The sequence below is a fragment of the Branchiostoma floridae genome, chromosome 2, assembly GCF_000003815.2.
Source record: "Branchiostoma floridae strain S238N-H82 chromosome 2, Bfl_VNyyK, whole genome shotgun sequence".
Lineage (NCBI taxonomy): Eukaryota > Metazoa > Chordata > Leptocardii > Amphioxiformes > Branchiostomatidae > Branchiostoma > Branchiostoma floridae.
The window spans coordinates 3,734,573-3,742,521 of NC_049980.1; positions in this window are offsets into that span (position 1 = coordinate 3,734,573).

A 7,949-nucleotide genomic window follows, 5' to 3' on the forward strand; every position below is an offset into this window, starting at 1 on the left:
TTGTTCAGTCATGTCTATATGAAAATTTTGGGTTTTTGATGCTCCCAAACAGGGCTCTAGCCAGTGAGTTCGTCAGCCCATGGAAAAATCCTGACCAATTTTTTTCCGACATTGAATAAAGAATGCCTACCTCGTGCGATCGATGTTGCGCACTCCCGCATCAAATGCTAGTAGTTTTTCCAGAGGATAAAATAACGGCGCCATCACACCTTGTGTTTTTTTCTATTTTGCCCGATGATTTTACTAAAATTAATCATTTATCGAATCGGTCGGGTTTTACAAGGACGCGCCGTCATTTTCCACGAGCGTGCGTTTGTTTCGTGCGACCTCAGGTAACCCCGTTTTCGGCGTGAAATCTTTGGCTCACTGCTGGATTTCTTTTTACATAGAGACCAAGAACGTTATACATTATACGAAGGAGGGTGATCTGCTGCGTCTTTGGCAGTGATCAGTGCCGGTGTAGCCTTGAAGGAGTAGCCAGAAAAGACGTCCCAACGTGATGGGCGCTGCGATCGACAGTCCGTCAGGGGAGGGGGGCGTGCCGCGCCATGTGCCACAGACGTCAATGCCAGTGCACAGCCGACTCGATCGACGATTAAAAACAATATTGCGGCCCCTTTTCTGCCTCAAATTTGGTCCTTTTGAAACAAAAGAAATGTTGTAAATAAAAAATAAAGTGTATAGTTTTGGATTCTTCACATATTTACCGTGCACCGCTTTTGTAACTTAAATATTTGGGGAAACTCAGCCGAGCCGGGTGCGTCTTTCCAGAAAAAAATAAGTCCAGAGACGGAATGACGTATGCCTGGCGGGAACGCTGGTCCAGGGCAGCGCCACTTTGGGGGACCTAGGGGGGCGAAGCCCCCCGGAAGCTCTTGCATTTTAGGCTATTCAGAAGGCTTATTTCATCAGTTTTACGGCCATGTCAAGATATCAAAACAAAAAATAGTATAAACAATTCTTTCAAAAAAATTAACATGGCCCTCCGCCTATCTAAAAAAAAATTAACATGGCCCTCCCCCCCTAACGCACCAGCCCTCCCCCCTGGTAAATATCGTACAGTCCCTAATACAACTGAAGTGACGGAGCGCGTGATAATACGAGACAAAAATTGTTGCAGGTCCATCATTTAAAAAAATCTCAAGTCGTAAGATCTCTTTAGTCTCTTCACCTTTTGGTCATCAAGTAAAGTTTTTTAACCGTTATAAATAGAACAAGGAGGTTATATAGATCAAGGCTGATATAACGTAATTGTATAGATGAACTGTTTGTGTGAACTCCCGCACAATGCCTGCTTGGTGTGTGTTTATGACATTTGCATGATAGACAGGGTGAGAATGGCCCGCCACTCATTCGGGCTATTCACACCGTAGTAATTGTCGTTGACCTGTCCTCGCTAGAAAGTTACTGGGTGTGTTTTAGTGTACACGCCCCCCCCCCCCCCCCCCCATACCTAACCATACTGGTAGAAAGGGAAACGGACATTAGTGCCATGCGACAAACGGTCATCTTGGGGTCATGGTTCAGAGATTGGGTAAAATCATATTTTTATTTTAACCCAGATGTTATTCCTTTTTATGTTATTGTTGTTAGCATGTTAACATTAGCATAGAGTCCAGTCTATAACATAACGTAACGTAACATACATGTAACATAATACAATGCATGCATATTGGTGATGATTTACTCAATTATTAGTCAACACTGGCAATATACCGTATTCTCAAGCACAATGCACGATTGTAATTTGAATTTAAGATGTTAAGTTATACTGATGATAATTCGTGAGAGGGTCGGGGAGGAGTATAAAACAAGCCTCATTGAAGGTCAGCATGGATGACACAATTGCAACGCCTAACCCTGTCACACGTTCTGGGGACTTTGCCCCGAACCCTGCACAGCTGGGGTTGGTCCTGAATTGAGAGCAGCCCAGCTTTAGTTAAATCTGTTAATCACATCAAAGTAGATTGTATTTTATCTATTTATTCATTCCTTTGGCTGATGCTATATTTTCCTGACTTCGATTTCATTCACGGCTGTACGTTGAAAACTAGAGAACAGGCTTGCCAACCCAACTGGCAACTAAGGAGCATGATCTCCTGTGACCACGAAACTCGTTTAAGAAACTCTATTAAAGAGTGCGGTTTTGTTCCAATCAATGACAGTAACAGAAAGTTTAGAATGGCAAGACATAAAATACTAGTACTGCATGATTGGGCCAAAACCACACTCTTTGATCTCCTGTGACCACGAAATTCGTTTAAGGAACTCTATTAAAGAGTGCGGTTTTGTTCCAATCAATGACAGTAACAGAAAGTTTAGAATGGCAAGACATAAAATACTAGTACTGCATGATTGGGGCAAAACCACACTCTTTGATACCTTTTTCTTAAACAAGTATATGTCGTGGTCACAGGAGATCACGTTCAGGATATGGCAGAAAACCAATATTGTTACCTCTCAAATCTGTTTGCAACTTCCGAAATAGATTACACCTTGGTAAACGCACAGTTGATGCCCTAAGACTGACCCTCCCATTGTTTTACGGTAACAAGTTTGTTTTTCCCATGGACGGAATTATGACGTAATATTCTATATCGAGCATGGTTCGTTGAGAGTGGTCGACCAAATATTTAGACTAATCAGAAGTTATCAGTCTAGATCTAGTCATCAAAATGATTCATGCGATTGCTTCAGGTGGAAAATATGAACATTGGTGTTTGTGATTTTAAAGCCTGGAATAAAACTTGGCTCCAAGCATCCAAGCAAGCAAATCTGAGTGGAATAAGAAAGATTAGTTTATACACTGATTCACAATGTGTGCGTGTGTGTGTGTGTGGGGGGGGGGGGGGGGGGGTCTCAGCAACATAATAGAGAATGGTGTGCATGGTACAGACCTGGCCATGGTGGATTCTAAGAAGCCAGCCCTTATCAGAGCCTTGTTTACTGACATGTCTGAAGCCTTCGACGGAGTCGACCATGCTATAATACTACAACATGTGATCGATATTCAGGCTAGTCCACGTATGGTAACATGGATCCACAGTAGAAGGAGAGTGACGATTTGTAGTTAGATTATAATAGTTAATTGATGCGCAAAGAGCTGTTAGTCTGATTTGTTTAGTAGCACGATTGGATAAGAAACATGATTATACCAAGGTTCACGATTTAATGATAAACGCATGATATAGGCCACGTATGATAACATGGATCCACAGTTACGTTAGCGCTTGGTGTCAGAGGGTAGTAGTCAACGGTGTGGAAAGATCCTAGAAGGAGCCAACATCTGGTGTCCCACAAGGCGGTGTACTTTAAAAGTACCCTTTCCGGCTCTTTTTGAGCTCAAGAACAACCGTTATATCCTGATAAAAGACAAAAAAAGACTGCTCCAAGACAAGAATAAAACAGTTGAAGAAGAGTCATCTCGGCCATCTGGACTCATTCGTCTCGCCCATCTGGCGTATGAACTACTGCGTTATCATATCCATTCCGTATGACGTGCGTATGCAGTGAGCAACACTATTTTTCTTGCTTCGATGAGGTGCGTATGTAAGTGTTAATTTTCAAAGCTGTAAATACCAACGCCATTCAAGCTACATTTCATGTATGTCTGCAATGTTGGCATATCAATAAACTGACTTGAAGAATTGGACAATCAACAGGTGCGAAAGTCAGTATGTATGAAAAATAATGACGCAGCGTGAAACCCCTGTTACATATTCGGGACCTTCCTATCAATCAATCTTTCAATCAATCTTTATTGCGCAACAATTGTACGGGTACAATGTATGGCAAGGTGTAATACATGTACAGAACATCAAAACTAATATCTACGTGGTTGCTTATACATAACAATGGTAAAAGGGTTCTATGTAACAAATGACTAGTCGCTATGCTACTTTTAGCTGATCGGATTAATTCATGGGGAACAGGTATTACTAGAACATAGTGGTACACGATACAGAGTTAACATCAAGTGTTTGTGTCAGTACGATTCCTTTTTTGAAAAGCAGTAGAGATGTATTGGCCTATGTATAAGGAAATTGCATCAGGACATGACATAAGTAAATTTAAAGTTTCTGAACTTGTCTTAGGTAATGTTATGTTTGTAGTCTTGTTGATAACGTCCATAAGCTTCTGCCTTTCCTCAGTATATGTGGGACATAATAATAGAAAGTGTAGTACGTCTTCCATACCATGATTGCAAGTAGGACAGCGTCTCTGAGTGGCTGGTATATCATTATATCTCCAAACAATGTGCACTAACTCGCAACTATGCCCCGTTAGCAACAAATGATTTATTTTGAATTGATGAAAGGTACTTTTCGAGAGTGAAGTTGGTCTTGAATTTAGAATAGGTTTGCAATTTGCTATAATTTCTTATCTCTTGCCTCCAGCCAGAAACAAACGTGTCTTTCAGACGTTCCTTGAACACGTTTCCAAAATGTTTGGCGTCAACTGCAGGGTTTAACCAAGCATTTTGGAAACCGTGTCTGCACAATATGTCTTGTACATGCACGGCCCAGTATGACTTTCCTACCGACCATTCCATAACTACGGTCGGTGCTGGGTGCGAAATAAACAAATCTCGAGATAGGAAGATGGACGATTTGTAGTAAGATGCCAATAGAAATTTAAAGGATATGCGAAGCTCTAGAGCTTCTTGTCTAGTCTGATTTATTTAGTAGAACGATTGGATGAAGAAACACTAAGGTGTGGGTAGGACGTATCAACAAAACAATGGCGAATAGTCAACAGGTGCAAAGGTCAACATGGATGACGCAACGTGAAACCACTGTTTAGCTAAGGGCATAACCCGCTGTAAGTGCAATTTGTCGTACGTTTTTTTTTGCCACGTCCGCTACGCATTTCTGAAAACGTTCAGGCTGTACAAGGCAGGTGCGTCGCCCGCAGAGGCACGTAGGGGGGGGGGGCGAATCCACAGCCCGATGGCACACAAAGTTTCACCTGCACGTAATGTTCTACGGCGTGTCCGCGTGCTTCCAAATCCGTCGGATTCCCTACGAGTTCGTACGGAGGCGGTACTTGCCACTTACGGATCCCAAGATTGCCCACGTTTTGGCACGTACGGCGGGTTGTGCCCTTACCTTTATACATTCAGGACCTTCTCAAGACTTTGCCCCGACCACAGCCCAGGTGGTCGGTCCTGAATATGGAGTAGCCTGAAACTCACCCTATTCTAGCTTTAGTTCAATCCGTTAATCAAATCAAAGTAGATTATGACTTTCGTGACTTTGAATTCATTCACTACTGTTGAAGACTAGAGAGCAAACTTGCCGACAAAGTTACAACCACATAGGAACTTGCTCACGACTAGCACGATGTGGATAGGTTAGGGAAGCCATGATTGGCTGTGTATGTATTTATCTAATTAAAAAAAAACTCTCCGCAAAACATCAACTCATATACCTTTATATGTGTTTTTGAAAGATTGCAGTGCTAAACGATCTCACTAGATGTCGCTGACGAGTTGTCAGGCATCTCAGGGACACAGAGTGGTGCAAGGGTCATCCGCCTGTGCTGCATTTCAGCAGTGCTGATGGAATTTTCTTTTGCTTCAAGTTAATCATATTAATTATTGATACTATTTTAAAGTTGCTTTATTCCGAAGCTAAAGTGTCACCAACATAAACACACAACAAGCATTTGATACTATGACTTCTTTATTCCTACCCAGATGTTAACATTAAACATACATTCTCGTTGTTTCCAATCCCCATCTTGCAACACTGGCATTGAATATTGAACGGTTCACTTGTGCAGATAACGTCACATTATACAATCATATTTCCTCAGACAGATATAGATATATATAGACAAATGAACCTAGAACGACATCAAAGACTGTGTTATCTAGAATAAGTCATAGTACCTTTTCCACCACCCCCTAATTCACCATGATAATATCTAATTTTCAGAAGTAAGGCCACAGCGAGTAAATTGTATGGATGACATCTTCCCGCTCATTAATTTTCACCTGGTTTCAGGAAAACAAAATTTTCTCATCGGGATGGTCAGATAGACCAAAATGGCCAAACATGTTAATAATCATATTTGGAGAAGTGACATTAAGGAAGTAGCCATGACTATAGTTGCAGGAGGTGGATAGTTGTAAAAGTGCAACCAACATGGAAGCCATGAATGTAGTTGTCAACTTAGCAAGTGATACCAGTGTACCACACTAGTATCACTTTTACTACACAAGTTCACTTCTTTAACACAGGAATGAATGCCTTGTTAGTTGTGATGACATTTTTTGTCACTTCAAATCTTGTTACGACGTTTATGGTGTCCATTTTGAAAATTCAGCCCTCTTGCTTGTGGTATAAATTGTAGGTATGCATCAACATGGTACTTCTTGATCTTGACACTACCGTGTGAAGTTCTTGCCTTTGATTACGTTATTTCTCGTACAATAGCGCATATTGGTAGTAAAGCATTAAAGTACGCAGTAAAGCATATCGATTATATAAAGTACCGTAAGGTACAGCCGTAAAGATAAAGAGTCAAGCAATGGATAGAAGTATTAGTAATCAATATGGAAGGCCATATCGGCAGCAGCTGAGAGGTTAATGAATGGTGCACATGGTGGTACATTGAAAAGTTTACCACTCAAATGACTTAGATCACACGCTTGCCCACTTTTGCACCCTCTTCGTGATGTCAAGTATCGAGTCATACAGAAGCTGAAATGGCGATGGGCTCTCAGTTGTGGTTGGATTTGCAAGGTCCTGTGGGGACGGAATAACAACGTTGATTAGAACAGGTGAGCCTGCGCACATCTCGATTTTCTTTCAGTTTTGTTATCCAAGCCAAAGGAGGTCAATGATTCTCGAGATCTCGAAATATAATATATCTAGTCCATAAACCTGGCATGAGCATCTGGTCCATGTAACAGAATATGAAGGTATGAATTATGGAGAGAGCAGGGAAATGGGCCTGACATACATGCAGTATATGTCATACTTTATTATTTTCATGCTGTCGTTTATACAGTTAGAAACTCTGTAAATCCCTGCTTACATTGACGGATTCTGAACAACGAGTTGCATGCTACTGATGGCTCATTAGCTCCTTTGGGGGGGACATCGTATGTGTCTTTTTAGGAGAGACATCGCTCGATAAAATCTTGATCAATCAAAAGTCGAATAGATTCAAAATAAAATCTACTGGAAAATTAGTAGCTGGGATGAACATTTCAGTGTTTTATGCCAGCCATAATTTTGATTCTTCATTACAATAGAAAATAATGTAAACCTAGGCTTACTTACAGACTTCATCAGCGAAATCACGACGAAGTTCCTTTAAGCAAACGAAACATTTTCCATTGAAAAGAGCATAGTTTGAACGTTTTTGTGCTAAGGGCAATAACAATAAATGTCTCCAAAACACCATAATTATTGTTAAGCAAATAAATTTCGGGTACCCCAGAGGAATATTTTTGAGGACCGAAGCGACAACGTTAACCGGCTCCAAAATTAAACCCCAGGATGAATCGTCTATGACGTTATGCGCTAAAAATTGGCTGTCTGCCATGCCGTAATGCATGGTCTGTGACATGGTTTACGCAATGAAAGGTATAATCTCTTCTTTTGTATAATGATAAGTGAATGTACATTTGTAACCTCATCATATGGACAGTTGTCTGTACTCACTTTAGGTGCATGCACTCTCGAAGGGTTTCAGTCAGTAGACTTAGGTACTTCTGCAGTAGGTCTCCCACCTTCTGTCTGACTTCGGCGCCCTGTCCCCGCATACAATCGACAATCTGCCGTACGTTCTCGTCTATCTGCTTCAGCAGACCGATCATTTCCTTTACAGGGAAAACCGACGCTACTTTGGAGACGACCGGGGCCATTTTTACTGATGTAATGCAAAGAATTCTACTGAACTTGCAAGAGTTACACGAGTAAGCAAAGGTGCACGCA